This window comes from Tachypleus tridentatus, chromosome 7, assembly GCF_004210375.1.
Source record: "Tachypleus tridentatus isolate NWPU-2018 chromosome 7, ASM421037v1, whole genome shotgun sequence".
Lineage (NCBI taxonomy): Eukaryota > Metazoa > Arthropoda > Merostomata > Xiphosura > Limulidae > Tachypleus > Tachypleus tridentatus.
The window spans coordinates 158,807,553-158,826,388 of NC_134831.1; the positions used below are offsets into that span (position 1 = coordinate 158,807,553).

Here is an 18,836-nt window from a genome sequence, read left to right on the forward strand (position 1 = left end):
ATTTGTTTTCGAAAATGGTGACGTCATTTTGTTTGTACATCGAATACTCAAATTTAGTAGAATGTTATTCGTCGACGTTCTTTTATTTCAAACTTATCTATTTACGTTCTACTATGTAATACCTCAATGCTGTAAAATTGACACATATCAATACTTTCTAATCAAATATGTACGTTGTACGTTTTTTAACGTGTTTCATATCACTGTCTTATCGAAAAATGGATACTTCACTCAGTTTTTATTAATGAAATAATACCTGGCAGGACTGTATAACTGTAAAAGTACACTCCAGATACTGCCCACATTAATTCTTGAAGCCATCTCTTTTTGAATACGAGTTTTACTTTATTCACCTGTACATTTAAGATTATTAAATTGTGAGTGTACGATGCTTAAAACTTATTCAATGAAAAGCATTTAATAGTTTGCCAGAAATTCTATTCACACACAAAAAGAGTGAGTGAAGGTTAGACTGTGTAAGTACCATATTACTATGAGACGTTCTTTATGTATCAATACCAGGTTGTTATTTTGACATTAATAGGTTTTATTATGTTGTATGAAGTTTCAGTTTCTAAGTTATTTTTAGATTTACACATTATATTAGTTTCTTACGTTACATTTTCCTTTATCTGGCAGTTTATTATTCAAATCCAACCTATTATTCTTCTCAGACTGAAAAAATTCCTGATCCAATCCAACGCTATTATATTCTTTGTATATATTTCAAGAGACTGGATTAATAGTTGGTAATTTAATGAGCATTTGTTTATCATATTACGTAAGGGTAACTTAGTATCATCAATACTACATGATCGTAAAATGTCTGAAGAAAAAAAGGATTAATGTATGAGCAAATAACATTTAAAAATACCATACATAGCTGCGGATCTTTACAAAGCCATAAGGTGTGATGAAATTATTTTATATAATAGTATTATAATCACACAATACAGTTCTGTTTTAACGTGTTTTCCTGTTGAGAAGATTTTTTAGTACAATAAACTTCAAGTACCGTCAAATTAAGAATTATGAATTAGTTTTTTTTTGTAACAGTTATTACAATACAGTGCACAAAGAGTGTTCGGCAGCAAAATTTCAAAAATTATAGTACCCACGGCCTCACAGACAAATTTATTATCGAGTTTCTAATTATCTGAATGAACCAACATGAAATTTCTAGATATTACTTTAAACCACAGCAAACAAATATCTAAAATGTTAATATATATAAAGAAAAGTAAACGGTATATGTATATATGTGTGCCTCAAAATTAAATTAGAATTATAAATATTTCACCATTCAAATGGTTGATTACGATGGGTTTCCGGAAAATGTGTAGTCACAAATATTTCAATGAAAGGAAATGGTTATATTTAAATGAAATAAAAATTTATACAATCCCATAATGGGTGTTCATTAACACACAAAGAATTTTATTGTTATTTAGGTGATATAATTAACGTACATCAAACTGTATCTATATCGTAGTTTTCAAATTTTGATACTCTTTACTAATCCCTTAAGTTACTGAAACTAATTTTGATAATTTTAATTGTTATAAGAAAACTGTAATGGGCTCAGTTTTGGTGTTTTTGATCCAGAAGGTATTTTGAAAATTAAGTGTTTATAATAATATTTCAACTTCTTTGTGTTCAACATATCCATTTCCGAAGACGTGTCTCAATCGTTACCTGACATCATTAATCCAGCTGGGATACAGATAATATAAAGCTTTTTGATGCTCTTGAATGTTTCAGATTTCGACTGTTCAGAACATTATAAAAACAAGTTAGATCAGTGACTGACATGTCAGACATTTATTCAATTTTATTTATTTATTATATTATCATCATGATAACAGCCTTGATTGAAACTTCAAAATAACCTCTGCTAAAATATTAATCCTTTTCACTTTGTTGATAGAGTTATGTAAAAAAATATATTAAAAGTAGATATTAACCCATGACTTTATATTGCACTGCGTTATCAGAAAGTTTGAAATAGAGTGTCGTTTTATTTTTAGGGTTATGTAATTTGATGTAATGTGTAAACGAAGTGTGCTAGTGAATAAAATTCATAACAAAATGATGATATACATGAAATACCTATAAATGAAATGTCGCTGTTACACAAAACGAAGCAAACCATCCTAAAGAAGTAATAATTTATAACAAAAGTCCAGAGAAAGAAACAAGCTGTTAGAAAAAAAAATGTTATAAATTATTAGTTAAAACTCGAAAGATTTATGTTATATACTGTAAAGGAATAACAACATCATTTCCGAAAGTTCCAAATATAAAACAACAAAATTATCTGCATAGATGAATCATTTCATCAGCCTAACATTTACTTGAATATCTGCGAAACAATAATTAGGCAATATAAAGATTGATGTTATGACGTTTTTCGTAAATTATTGTTAAACCTTGTTCTACACTTACTGATGTAAAAAGTACCATTCCAAAAAATTCAGCAGCGTATTTTGTGCTGAACATTTCAGCAATAGCAACCATAATACAGACAAAAGGTTTGTTTGATTTTTGAATTTAGCGCAAAGCAACTCAAGGGCTATCTGCGCTAGCCGTCCCTAATTTAGCAGTGTAAGACTAGAGAGAAGGCAGCTAGTCATCACCACCCACCGCCAACTCTTGGGCTACTCTTTTGCCAACGAATGGTAGGATTGACCATCATATTATAACGCCACCACGGCTAAAAGTGCGGGCATGTTTAGTGCGATCGGGATTCGAATCCGCGATCCTCGGATTAGGAGTCGAACGCCTTAACACGCTTGGCCATTGGTCCCTGGACGAAAGAAACAAGAAATTTAGCAAAGAGCCCACAGATCAAACACATCACTTCTCCTACATAAAGTGTTACCAACAGAGGGTAGAGCAATATTGTCTTTATTCCCAAATGAGAATTGTTAACTAAAACTATATATATCCACATACATATATATATATATTAACTCAATGTGACTAAAGTTTAAAAATGAATAAGAACTACAAGAAACCTGAAATAACAGGTAGATAAATTATGAAAGATTTTATAATATATATTTCAAACATGGATTGTTTTGTGTAGGTACATCTTATTTTGTCCCGTATTTGTGTTAAGTTGGTGTTACATTGTGTATTGTCTTATTTCATGAGACAATAATACACTGAATACTTATCATATCATGTGATTATGAATGTTAACTGAGATTGTTCGGATAATCATTTTCTGTGCGTTACATTTTAAACAGTCTTTAAAAAAGTGAATTTCTAAATTTCATGTTTCCAATTTTCCATATTTCACACTATTATTATAAAGATCTGCTTTCTCTTAAAAGCAAAGTGATAAATATCTGCCTTTGTAAGATAAATTTTCGTGAATTAAGCCCACAGTCACGCGGATGAGGATACGGAGAGCTCAAGCTATAGAACCAATGGTGGACAGAAACGTATCGTTAGATAAAAACGTCTGTTCATAAGTCTTAAATACAGTAAGAAAGTAATTCTGAATATAAAAGTAATATTTTACACCACTCTGAAGAAAGTTTTACAACACAGTCTTGGTGTTGGTATTTCGTTTGGAACTACAAGTTCTTTTTATTTTCTGTTAGTTTCGGAAACAAGAATCAATGTTTTCATATATAAGAATAATTCCCTGTTTCAAGATGGTTTGTGATAAGAATGATTTTCATTTTTTTTCGCGAAATTGTAGTTTCTGAAATCCCGATTTTCATGATCTTGGATAGAGTAAAATCATATTAAGTTCATATAATTACCTTATAACAATATTCACAAATATGAATGGATAATATGAGCAAATAGAAACTATCGATAAAAGATAAAATTCTCTCATTTTCAGAACTTCCTTTCGTAACACATCAAGTTCAGCTTCACTATTATTGTACGGTTGTTTCTCACGAATGATCACAGTGGCTGAATCTTCTTCCAATGGTGAACATTTTTCGTTACCTGTTGTTGTTGTTTTACAGTCCAGTTCTTTAGTAATTGGTCTACTAAATTGTTGAATACACGACTGTCTTGACAGTAGTTATTTCACTGGGTATTGTTTCTTTCTGTGTTATAAATATTAATACAGTTGTTTTTTATGTATAAAAACAGACAATCCAATATAATGGAAAATAGACGTATCATTTTTTTTTAAATTTTTGTTATTACGCGACTAATACTATTAAATACTATTAAAGTATTCACTGTAAGCAATACTAATTCTTTTAAAGAAACACAACAGTTCACATACATTCTTGGCTAAACATTTTAAGATGAAAATGTTTTAATTTCAATAATGTTTATATTTATTAGTGTAAACATCTGTCTTTACATCGTTAAATATGTATCTTAAAATGTCGAAATTTGTATTGGACAATAAAGTAACACTGAACGTCTAAGCAAAATTAGACAAAACATTGGAGAAGATAGAGGAAAACTGGAACTCATATAGTAGCGATAATTACCACTATTTTACAAAACTGTTACGTTCATTCCAAAAGTTATTGATAGCAGTAGCGAAATGTTTAAAAAAATCTAATAGAAACATAATAAATGCTTTTACTGCCACATTTTGCTTAAAAGAAAGAGTTAAATATTTTCCAGGTTATTCACGTCAATATGTTTGCCAATCATCTTGTTTTGTGTTCATCTGCTGTCTCCCAGCAGAAGTTAAATTGTCAAGTTTCGATATAACATAGACAGAGTGAGAGCATATCATTATTAAAAAGACATATCTCGAGAAATGTGGTTGCATCTTAATTTTTTTGTGTAATTTGGTTGAAATTCAGCATACGTCTACAGAAACCTTACCATTCAGTATAAAATAATCCCAGCTCGCTTTAATGAAAAAGGTCAACTGTAAAAAGTTACAGTTATTCAGGTGATATAATGCAAATATACTTTATATTCTAAAGTATCATTTGTAAAATTATTTTAATAAAATTTCTCTAACTGTATTTAAATCTCTTGGTAGTTCTTGGTACATAAACAGCCCAATCAGTAGAATTACACCAGTAGCACTTGAATTATCAGAAACAAAGCGGGAACACTTTCCACAATTTCATCACTGTTAAAGAACTTTAAAAGTATTGAACGTGTACTGGTTAGTGAAAAGTAAATTGGTTTATTAATTAATTTAATACTAAATGAGTGATTATGAATGGCATTAGTTAGATTCCCTGCTTCAAATCAAGTAATTTTATCTTTTATTTTCGATTAGAAGAAACCTAAGAACTTTATTTATTCATAACCATGATGATTAGAATGTTTTTGTGATTCTTCTAAAGACCTTAAGTTTTATAGTAATGTAAATATATTATTGTAACAAACAATAAAAAAATTACACTCTTCTCCATGAAGTGGGTATAATTATTTTCAATTTAGCACAAAATTAAATAATGGTCTATATGTGTTCTGTTCACCACGGGCAGGGAAAATATGTTTCTAGCATTGTATGTCTGAAGACATACAGTTCTGCCACTGGAGGGGGCACCCACGCTGGGAAAGTCGTAATTATGCGGACTTAAAACGCTATAAACCAGGTTTCGAAACAATAAAACAAACAAGAATATATACTTCTCAGAATGGCTGGTATGGGTATTAACACTTTTGTTGAGAAGAAAGGTTGAATCATAGTTCTCTCCTTATCAATGAAAGTGTTAATACCTGTGCCAGCCGTTCTTATATACAGTTTTAGTTGAAGTGGGTTTCTACTCATCAAGAAACAACAAGATAGTAGTAGATTAAACACAAAGGTAAACGAGATATATTTTTGTCTTTAAAATACCTTGTTCCAATTTATTAACTGAAATATTATTTAGCCAATTTCAATATTTAAAATTTCCAAGTTCCGTAAATTTCGTAAAAGAAAAACAAATGATGTTTGTACATATAAAGCTATTGTAAACACTTGAAAGGGTTTTCTTGAGGTTAAGAAATATTTCAATGAAAACAGTTGAAAACTAAGTTTTTCATTTACTCCGAACCACAAATAAATAATTAAGCCTTAAATGGTACTTTCTAAGAACGTTAACTTAAGTAATGTAAAAGTGTTATTCCATGTACTTTCTGGATCAGGCGCCTTAGGCGCACGACTCTTCATCTGAGGGTTGCGCGTTCGAATCCCCGTCATACCAAACATGCTCGTCCTTTTGGACATGATAGAATGTCACGATTAAATACATTCTTCGTTGGTATAAAAGTAGCTGAAAAGGTGATGGTGGATGGTAATGAGTAGTTTACTTCTCTTTTGTCTTACACTGCTAAATTAAGAACGCCTAGCACAAAGAGCCTTCTTGTAGCTTTGCGAGAAATTCGAAACAAACCATGTGAGTCTGAAATAATTGTCATTGATTTCAAACAACAATTCCTAGATGTAGTGTGTTATATTTAAAAATAAAACCGAAACAATTGTACCCAAGAAAAAAATGAATAATACCTAAAAGAATAAATGATTTTGAATTAAATGAAAAATAAAGTATTAGCAAGAAAAAGCTAGTTGTGATTAATTTAATTTAAGAAATATCAAGTAAGTTTACAGAACCGTGTATCTTACCCATAAAAACAGGTTAAATATTTCTAGGATTCATAAAGAGTGTCTCTTCAATATTCAAAAAGAAAGGAGTTAAAGCTAATTCTTCCTTGGTGGGAACCAATATAAAAGGATTTGATCATTTATTGTGTGATCTGCCTTTGAAATACACATAACTAAACGTTATAGGATTTATAAGTTTGGAACTATATTATTCAATGAACAATATAGGGTGTAGTCATTAATTACAAAGTTCGGTATTTATAACATCAAATTCAACCAATACACCAAAGGTGAACTCGAACTATACAAAGTTTAGTGCTAAAGAAAAAATAAAAATAGTCCACATTCTAGTGTTACTTGTACTTAGATTAACAACAGAGTGATAACATAACCACTGATAAACGTTTGTACAGTTGAATTGAAGAACTAATTTTTCTTCCAATCGGAAATTTTAAACAATTATTTATTAAACAATAATTTATACTTTCAGTTTTACATGTATATACAGAAATATACATTGTTTCATAAAACTTCTGGCAGATAAAGTAAAAACCATGCGAAATTAGTTTTTTGCATTTTCGTTATATTTGTTACAAGCATTTAATTGTTGAAATAAAATACTTAAGTATTAGTTTTCAAATGAATGGATACTTAGATTACGTATTTTATTTTTTGTAAGAATATTTACATAACATGATGTTTTAAAAAAGAGATTAATTCTACTTTATAGCAAATAGATATACCCAAAAGTATCAACCACTCTATATGTGATTATTGTTGCTACCAGGCTGTGTTGTACATTCCAGTACGCCACAATATATCAAAGTTAACAAAATGTTTGTCGATTTACACATAAATAAATATGTCATAGGCTTCTGGACAAGAACTGTGAAAGCTAAGTACATAGCCTTCTGAAACATGAAAATTTGCAAACCAATTCAATGCTAGATGATGTAGCTGAAGTGTGAACCTTTGTACTTACAGCTACTAACAGTAACAACTTGTATCATTTCGTAAATTTTTGCAATATATACAACAATCTCTTTCTTCAGCTAACATCGTTAAACTTGTGATGAAACTTTTCCTTTTTTTCTTTTTCCAGTTTATTAATGGTTTTCTACGATCAGCACTCCAACGACACTTTTTTGGGTTTTGAAAATAGTTTGTATAGATAATAGCTTTGATAGAGAATGCTTTTAGACAACAACGACAGTTAGAGCATAGTTCCAGAAATACTCTTACTTCACCCAAATTCTTCGGTATAGACCAATAATGATGGATGTTTGGGCAGTCTTACTCTGCTGAAAATATGTCCCACGATACTCATATATTGTCATAACAATCCACACTTCTTAGGATTGACCTTAATCTTTTCTTTCCTCGACCAATGTAGACCATTCATAAGAATTATCAACTGTCTTTCCATTTGTAAGAAACATAAGAAATAATTGAACAGTTCTCTGTTTTTCAAAGGTAAACATCTTTGAAATATATTGGACAAAATATATTTCGCAGAATATATTTGTTATTCACCGCTGATTTCTCCAAGCCCGTTCCCTTGGCTGTGGTTTCGCTAGATAGTAGTATATTAGTATATTATTCACAAGATAAATATGGTGTTCCAGGATATACTGAAGAAACCACATTCGGTTATTCGATAAGATATACCAAACGAACTGTTCAATCCAAATGGTATTACAACAAATTGTCATAAACTATTATTTTACCATAAACGCTATCTTCTCTCTACTTGTTTCGTTGACTTGTATTTGCATATATCCATTCTTAAAATTCAATGTTGAAAAACATTTCCATACATTTAAAACATTCAAAATAGAATAAATACTTGACATAGGGTAAACATCTTTTTTCTGATTTGAATCATCTTCTGGTAGTTTATACAAAACCTAGTGGTTTGCCTTTCTTCTTCATCATCACTGGTACAATAACTAATAACCAAGAACGAGTAATTGCTTCTACCACTTCTTTTCTTTTGATATTTCTTGAAGACCTCAACCGGTTTTAAATGTTGGAGTTACATTTCTATTATTACTCTTAGGAGGTATTTTTTATTTAGTCTAAGTTCATTTGGTTTGGTAAAAAAGTGTGGAAAAATATTACACTTACAATCACATTTTCTATGTTTTTCGCGAAAAACTCAGAATAATTGATTTAAACTCCATTAGTCCTTAGAACTTTGGACGTTGGATCAATTGACAATACGGATGGATTTTAAAATGTAATATTCAAGAATTATGTTGTATATTTTATTAGTTTCAGAAACAGAAATATAAAATTATTAGTTTAAGATCAATTCTTTAGTTGGACCAATTTGCACAAAAAATGTCAATTTGAGAGTATTCGTATAACACTTTGTTTTCTTTTCAGTGATGTCGGAAAACATACTTGTAGATTAAAATATATATGTGTAAAAACGGCTAATTTGGGTTGAGAACGATGACGATGACCGAAGAAGGTCGAAACAATGTTCTCTCTATAAAGTAAAATAGTTTTTCAACCCAAACGAGCCGTTTTTACATATATATATTTGTTATCTTTTATATATGCGCACAGGTGCTATACTTTCAAAACTAAGTAAACAGGGGCGTATATGATTATATTTACAAACAACTTTCCTAAAACTATCTAAAACTATCAGTCGCTATAACCAATGTCGAATATATTAAATTTTGAAAACTACAGGAATAAAAAATGTTACTTTCAAACTTTTCGAATATCAAACGAATTATTTACCAAACACAGTTAATAATTACGTATCTACCTTTATCTGCTTTTAGAATTTTGATGTTGCTGTCTTGTTTTAATATCTTTTTCTGTGATGTTTTTTAGTTTTCTTTTCTGTGAAAGTATATTGATAATTTTGTTTGAAATTTCTTTGAAAAGGTTGTTTCAGATAATGTTTTGAGGTGTTTTGAGGAAATAGATGTTTTCAGTTCTACCTGGAAAGCTAGATTGTTAGTTGATAGTGGAATTGTTGTAAATTTGTCTTTTTTCTGGTGCTTGTTTTCGGTTGTTTTCAGTTTCAGTAGAGTGGATCACCAATTTTCTAGCTAGATCTTCCAGGCAGGCTTTCATTTCGATGGATGGAATATTTGTAGCTGTCACTGCGAAGTTGTGTCCTCTGTTGTGTAGATGTATTTCTTCATTACTTATTTTTCGGTCGAATCTGTTAATTCTGAGGTTTGTTCGTCGTGTTGGCGTTGTTTTTGTTGTTGACACCATAATTTATCGAGTTTCTTGTTGTGGTGGACCTTCTTTTCCTTGTTGTTCTTACTACTGAGTTGATTGATGTTGCATTGTATGAGTCCATAAATGTCTCGTTGAACTGGCCTGCTGCAGCAATGCTATACTTACAATAAACATAAATAGACACACTCAAAAATTGAACAACATTTTATCAGATACAAAGAATTTAAACTACTAAACTCAACTCCAAGAAACATACATGAAAACCAATTTAACAAAATACTACTAGAAATGAAACATCCAACACAATCTCAGAAAACATTTATTCTTACTTACGAAAGACCGACTTATGCACACCACAACTATACGGCACTCCCAAACCTCACAAACCCGGTTGTCTACTATGACTCATAATGTCTACCTATGAATCGTTTAACTAAAACCTAGGTAAATATATAGCGTGGGTATCTTCTAAATATGTAACATCAGGTGGCTTTTTTTCCAAAATCTTTTTTAACTTTAAATATATTATTAATCAGCTAAATCAAAAAGCATTAGTGGCCAGTTTTGATGTAATCTCCCTCTGCAAGATAGCTTTAGAACTTTACATACAAGACCCCGACCCATGAATATTCATCTTCAGCAACAAATTAGCAACCCTTATAGAATTTACTACCACGATAACTAACTTTATGTTTAATAACCAAAACAACTTACAAATAAATGGCCTAAGTATCAGTAATCTCGTGTCACCAGTTCCAGCCAACATTTTAAAGACACGGATTGAATCTCAAGTGATCAATTCAACATTACACCCACTACTATTCTGGTACAGGTATGTTGACGATACAATTGCTGAATTCACAGCTGCGGAACACACACTTAGTTTTTTCAATCATGTTCACTCGATACACCCCAACATTAAGTTTACCTGTGAACAGGAAAATCTAACCAAATAGCATTTCTTAATCTCAAAATCGCTAGAACTTATACACAATTTGAAATAGAAATCTACCGAAAGATCACCCATACTGGATTATACATTATACTCAGCACATGAAACAAAACAAAAACACCACATATTAAAAAAAAAACGAATAAATACAGCCACAAAACTATACTCACCAGATAAATTAACGACGAAATCAACAAAATAAAACAACACTTCATCAACATCAACAAATTTTCTCAAAAAGCTGTGGAAAAAAATTATACGCACATACTTAGACCAATAAGAAACAAACAACAATAAATCCCAAGATACAACAAACCACAAAACCTTATACTGCTGCATACCATATGTTCCCGTCATCAGCGAAAAAATAACCAACGTTTGGAAAAAACTTATAACAAAACACAACATTCCAGTAAATACCAAATTTATTGAAAAACCAGGTACAAAACTAAACTCCATACTATGTAATAACTACACCGACAAACACAATACCAATATAATTTATAAAATAAAATGCAACAACTGCCACGACTTCTATATTGGAAAAACAAGCAGAGTAAATGAAAACTATATTCAAATAACACAAAGAAACACCTTAACACTAAAACGCAAAATCAAAGAAGCCCTACTTATACAGCAACTAAAACCAACATTAAACCAATATAAAAAAAACATCTTTATAACTATGCTGATTAATAACCTATCATTCAAATGCAACGCTTCCTGCAATCCCGTACCCACTTATACTCTCGTCCCTAAAATATATGTCCGGCCACGGTCACTTGCAAACTCTTTTTTTTCTTAATTTGAAGATGACCTAGGAAAATCGAGACGTTGTTTTCTCCTTATCAATAAAAGTATTAATACCTATACCAGCCATTCTGAGGTACATTTATATTTCAAGTGGGTTTCTCGTCATTCAGTATTGACAAGTGTATTGTATAATATGAATGTTTACACCTAACAACTTAATAGACTTGTAGAATTGTTTTTATCAGTTATTGTTATTAAATTCATGTATGTAATTATACACCTTATGAACACAGATATTAACATACAAATTCTTCATAAACAAGTGTGTATGGGATTGTAAGTCCATTAGACTCGCCCCCCAGTGGCTCAGCGGTATGTGCGGACTTACAACGTTAAAATTCGGGTTTCGATACCCGTGGTAAGCAGAGCACAGATAGCCCATTTTGTAGCTTTGTGCTTAATTCAAAACAACAACCTTTAGACTCTCTCTAATCATATCACAATTTTAACCTTAGTAAGTTTTAATTTCTTTAACTCCAGTTCTGTCTCTCAGAAATGTACTGAAACATTTAGTCTGTATGTCTCTGCTCCAATCCTCCGTGATTACTACCTCCAACTGACATCATTGTTTCATGGACAAACAAATACACGTTATCTCTGCACAGCTGTCCCGGTACGCTTGTGTTAGCGTCTGCCTCGTCACCACGTGTCTCTCGACAATTCACTCGTCGTGTTAAAATTAAAACTAAGCCCAGTGTCTCTGTCAACTCCCATCCTAACCTACAATCACGGTTGCCGCACAACAAACCACTCACCTTCAGGACCCTACTCCCTTCCTGTCCACTAAAGTCAAGACACCATTCAACTCCCCACTATCGACCTCAGCCTATCTACTCCGGACCTGCATTCTCTTCATGTCTAAAACCTCGATTTCGCGACTTTTTCACCTTGATAGAAGGAACTTTGCAATTAGTAAAACAAAATAAACAATATAATAGCATTGGATAGAATCAGGGGCTTTCTTAGGAGTGTTAAAATAATAGGCTCGGTTTGAATAAACTACAAAATATAGGAAAATGTAATGTGTGAATGTAAAAGTAACTTAGGAACTGAAACTTTATACAACATAACAAAAACAATTACCTGCCATTATAATCAGCCGGCAATGATATAAAGAAAGATTAGTCAACTGATATGTAAAAAAAAAAGTTTAATAGTAATGCGGTACCTAAAAAAAGTAAAATTTTAATATATATATACTAAATTACAGTAAACAATAAATATTTATTAACTTTGTGAAATTAGTGAAGTAGAAATTGTCAAAAATCGAGTTCCAAAGATAATATTTGTAGGTTTTATTTTTTTTTGATGAATTACTTTCAACCACTGATAACAATGATATTTCCTTAGAGTCTAATCTTCATTATTTCTTCCTTGTGTAAAAATTATGGCAAAATAGTAAAAGTTATTTCAATAAGTTTTAACCGTCACACGTAACCTAATTGTGCACATAGTCATTGTATAGTAAGTTCAAATGTACAGGTATACAAATGTAAGACCCGTGTTTCAAAACAGATGGCTTCCAAAACTAACTTGTATGTTACATGCCGTGTACGTTGAGAGCTATTCTCTCTCGTTAGGTGTTATTACGTAATTAAAAGTGACGTAACCATTTTTCGATAAGACTTTGTTTTGTTTGTTTTGAAATTTCCCACAAAGCTACTCGAGGGCTATCTGTACTAGCCGTCCCTAATTTAGCAGTGCAAGACTAGAGGGAAGGCAGCTAGTCATCACCACCCACCGCCAACTCTTGGGCTACTCTTTTACCAACGAAAAGTGGGATTGACCGTCACATTATACGCCCCCATGGCTGGGAGGACGAGCATGTTTGGCGCGACCAGGATGCGAACCCGCAACCCTCAAATTACGAGTCGCACGCCTTAACACGCTTGGCCATGCCGGATCCTTCGATAAGACAGTGACATAAAACATTTTAATCAATTTACGAAAGGAATGGTGGTAGTAACATATATTTGTGATTAAAAGAATTCAGTATCTTTAAATGTTACGTCACTTAGATGTTACATGTTAGAACATAAATAAAACAAATTGAACAAAAAAAGTCAACCAATAACGTTCTTCTACATTTGTGTATACGACGTACAAAACAAAATGACGTCACCATTTTCAGGACAACAGTGACTTGAAAACATATTAAACAATACACTATAGGGAAGAAGGTAGTAACATATAAACGTAATTATAAAAGTCCTTTTCTTAAAAAGTTACATAAAACACAGAAGATAATGTAACATATTTAAGATGGCTTTCTCTATTTGTTATAAATTAATGATAAATGACTCAACTCAATTATTTATAGAAAGCAGCATTTCAATAATGAACATAACACATTTTGTCTTAAAACAAAACACAGGTATTGAACTGCTAACGGTATCAAGACAATAATATGATCAATAAAAACCCAAGTGCGAGCAGTTTGTTCTTCAAAATCAGGAAAGAATGTTCTTACTGTGTGTACAAAGTTTCTATGTGGTGAAAAAATGAATAACTGCTTAACAGAGAAACACTGTTGTTGTTTTTTAAAAAAATACGTTGTGTCAGGCGTGGCATAGTGTGCATTTACAATAGTGTTTAGAGTTATTAAAATAAAACAAAATGTTTTGGCTGAAATTAAAAATTACGAGAGGCAATTTTTTTGTGGACGTCCATTAGATTATTGAGAAACCCAGATGTTCATTGGTGCGTTTTGCTGACTCTGGCCTCCGCTAGTACAGCGGTATGTCTACGGATTTACAACGCTAAAATGAGGGATTCGATTCCCCTCGGTGGGCTGAACAGATAGCTCGATGTAACTTTGGTAATAGAAAACACACACACACACTCTGACTCTGTTTCAACTCAAGATTGAACAAAAAGAAAGCGTGTTGCAGCGAAATCTCGGGTTACCAAACATTTGTGTCATCACGGAGGTAAACCTCAACAGTTACAAGAAACCATATAACAGGCTTATCTGATAACATAGGATCTTGATAACGTAAACTTTAACCTGAAACGAGAACTGATTATTCGGTTTCATATTGATATTCAGTGATGCCTTATTTACACATCATTGTATTAAACGTAAGCTGATTTTAGAAATTTTTATTGCTATGTTGTGTTGATAATCCACCGTTGATCACTAACTATAAGACACTGCAAATTGACTGACTACCTTTATTCAGACAACACTACATTTGTATCAGAATAACTTCGTAATTCATAGGTTTCTTTTATAAACATCGATAATCGTTTAAAGTGCCAGTTGATACAATTTGTATTCATCAGTATAATTAAATGGAGACCAGTATCTATTTTTAAAAAGTTGTAAATGTCTAAATTGACGTGAAAATTATTCTAAAGATTTTAACTGTCATCTAAAAAGTTTCAAATTTGTTTGCGATTGATGAAACCTTATCCCAAACTCAGAGTTACATAGTGATGTTACATAGTTACATTAAGTATGTTATTTGTTCAAAATTGATCATCATTTATCGGATCCCATAAAGTTTTAGGATTCTCCACAAAGGCTCTCTCTGTGGACTGTCGAAGTCCTTTTTGAAGTCTATGAAGACCACATACAACATGCTGTTACACTTTGTACTTTGCTCCAGAATCTATCATAACATAAAAATTTGGTGCGTGCATCACTTTTCTTTTCTAAAACTGTTTTTTTTTAAAAGTGTCCATCACTGATATATTTTACTCTAACAAAGTAAGAAATTCCTACTGGTTTATCATGGTAACTATCATTAATAAGGTGAACAGGTAAAAGTATTTATCACACACCAGAAATTTCTCCATAATTGTATTGCTGAGTAGAATATCAATGAATTTATTACAAAGTATTCCCCTTCTCTTATCATTGCAGGGTATTTTTTATTAACATGCAGTTGTCACGTATTGTTTACGTTGATAGCCATACCCTCAGTTTCGGCAGTCTTACAAATATTAAGATGACTGTATAGATCATCATATTCTTTAGGGTAGTAAACAAAGTTAAACTAGTAGATCAATATACTTTCGTTCTCCCGTTTTTACTAATCTAGAGCTTTGAAAGTATCCAAGACTGGGACATTCAGATTCATGTATTAGACGTTTTGCTCTTAATTTCATTCATTCCAGGCATTGCTTATCTGAAACACTTCATAAAATAGTTCAGCCCTTGATTTACTGAACCTTTGTATAGCAGGGTGAGTAATATGTCTAGCTTTGATCGCAAAGACCAGTAGTGTCAGCCAAAACCTAATCCCATTGTATTTTAATCAAATGCCTGGCTGAGAATTCTGCCGTTGTCGTGGTCATATTTTTTTGTTGATAAATTTTACAGGGATTTCAATACCCTGGTCAAAGGCAATAGGGCGATACGTTTTTCAAAGTAACTTTTAATACAAACCAGAATGATCACCTGTAAGTGATACATAATTGAATTGCTAATTTTTTGTTATCTTGGAAGAAAACTCTCCTTTTTTAAAGAGTGAAAAATCCATTCTTGGATACTTTCAAAGTTCTAGATCAGGAATAACAGAAGAACAAAAGTAAATGTTATGTTTTTGCCAAAATTGTATAGAAACAGAACATATGAAGAATTATAAAGAAATGAATTCCAATAAAGATTGTAGGAAACATGTAATATGCTCACATTTCAAATGTAAGAAAGTTTTATAAAACTTCCAAACATTGTTAAATCCACACAAACATAAAGTTTATCATAACTGAATTGAACCTTGGAAAGGAATAAACTCTACCTGCATCATTTTGGTAACGAATAACGAGGGTAGAAATAGGCCTATTTCTCGAGTATACTTTTCTACATAAGGTTGCAATTTTTCCTTTAGCATGCTGTTTGCTGAAGTGATGTTGTCCAGAAAATTGGAGCTGTAGCATCGTTTATATGAAAGAAAGGTCAGTTATAGTTCTAATGTTTTAATTTTATGCTGTAAAGAACTTAAATTATCATTATTAGTTATAAACATTCTGAAAAAGTTGACGAGGCAGATAAAACTTTAAAACTGATGATGACCTAAGAAGGTGAAAACGTTGTTTACTGCTTTATTAATAAAAGTTTTAGCATTAATATCAGCTTTTCTGAAAAATATTTTGTTGTTTGTCACTATCAACACTTTAAATGTTTTTTTGGTCTTTTTTGCTACAGAGGCGATCTTTTCAAAAAGACATTTAAAAATATATGTTTATTAACTAACTATTATTTTTTGTAATGCACATAAATATTATTATATACAAAGTTGCAACCCACTTCAAATATCTTTATGTCTTGGTAATACTTTGTATAAATCAGAAGATCTGTTTTGTACACGTGAACGAAGTCAGAAATATGTCACTCATATGTCGACACAAGTTCTGATATAAAACAAACACATACTCATATATATATAAATATATTTAGATCATTAATCTTTATTTAATTATCAAAAAAATTAACTGTAAACTTAATGAAAATAATCTTGACAAAAATAGTTCTTCAACCCTTTAGTGAATCTCGAATATAATTGTTAAGTCTGAAAGCAAATACAAATATACGTATCTGTTTTTTTTCTAGCAAAGCCAGATCAGGTTGTCTGCTGTGTCCACCTGGGCAAATCTGTTATCTGATTTTACAATGAAAATCAAAAGACCTACACCCTTTTACAGGGGAGACTGAATATATATAGTGCAGAAACAGGTAAAGGTCGATGTGCAATTTGATCTACACAAAATACTTCGCGTTGAGTTTTTAAAGGCTGTTGTGTGGTATCATAAGAATTGATCACATGATGCAGGGGTGGCTATGATGTGTTTTGGATTATAGTACAAACTTTATAATTATAATATTGATGGTTGAGTCAAAATCCGTTATTTAATGTTGAATTACATGCTTGGAAATGTAAGTGGAAATATGAAGTTGGTCTGTTTTATTGGTGACATGGATTTATACATACTGTGTAACAAGGAAAGATATCATTACCAAAGCATGTCAGATAAAAGTTTCATCATCGAAAATAATGTTTGTTGTTATAATGTGAGGCCAAACCTTCTGAGTACTTCAACAGAAACTAGAATATCTTTAAATGCAGGCAGTATATCTACTAATTCATTTCGTCAAAACAACTCAGGGTATTTATAGATAGAAAACTTGAACAAGTTTCACGCTATGTGAGTGTCACTTTCGTGAACAGGAACTATACATAAATGTTGTTTCAAATCAATAAACATTAGGTATCATAAAATCCAAAATGTTGCATCGTGTTTAGAAATGGAAGACAGTACATACCACATTATTTGCATATGAAATTGAAAAATATCAGAATAATCATCTCCATTTTTCTTGCTACAACAGCATAATAAAATGAAACGTTAGCTGACAATCCGCTTGTTATATACTTGGTTGGAGAGCAAGGGTATAATTTTATTTATGAACTGTTTGCTTATACATTTTGAATGCTATATCTACCTTCTATCTCTTAAACACAGTCAACAAAATAGAAGCAGTCTTCAGAATTGAATGAATAAGGTCACAATGATGACAAGGAGAGTATTTATTAATCATAATAACAATAGGATAAGCTTTAACTAGCTTATCCTATTTCAAAGGTTTTTATGCTGTCACTTTCATACAGATAAAAAATTATATCAATTCTTAAAGATTTAACTGCAAGTTTAGGAAGCTTTTCAAAGGTCCCTTCTCTTAGGCTGTGACGTAAGAAGCTATTTTGATAAGGTTGTGCCTGGATATACGAAGTTAGTGAACTTGCGACTACTTGTGGTTAATATCTGACGTTGGGATATCAATCATTTTTTTCGTCCTCACCTTACATTGCAATAAAGATTTACAAAATCAGCTCATTGTATGTAATAATGAGTAAATAAGGCATCACTGAAATATTAACAACATCTGTATAATCAATATTCGTTTCAAGTACAAGAAGGACAACTAACTATTTAATGCGTCGGATAGATGACTCAGACATAACATTCAAAACTGTAAATGCAAAGGACATTATGCGTAATGATCAAAAAACAAAACAAAACAAAAAACCAGTTAGACACATAAACAGAGCTTTAATTATCGTTCCTAACTATGAGGACTTTCCCTTTTGACCCATTACTAACAATAAAACTTTTAACGGACTTTATATCATATTAATTTTCTACTTCTGACCAAGTTGTTTTGAAACATGGTGACTTAAATCTATTCCCTAATGTGTAAAAGATTCCATAAGTAAGTAAGAACACAATATGGGTAACATATACATTAAAACCCATCTGTTTGAAACACAAGTATACATTTGCATACCTGCTCGTCTAAACTTATTATAGAGTGAG

General features: G+C 31.4%; 1 long non-coding RNA gene across 1 annotated transcript; it reads left to right on the top strand.

Moving 5' to 3' along the window:
- Window positions 1-5,665: 5,665 nt before the first annotated feature.
- On the top strand, window positions 5,666-17,274 carry LOC143258186 (uncharacterized). The gene is made up of 3 exons (XR_013032180.1): window positions 5,666-5,762; window positions 16,352-16,418; window positions 17,074-17,274. It is a non-coding gene; the product is annotated as an uncharacterized LOC143258186 (long non-coding RNA).
- The last annotated feature ends 1,562 nt before the right edge of the window (window positions 17,275-18,836 follow it).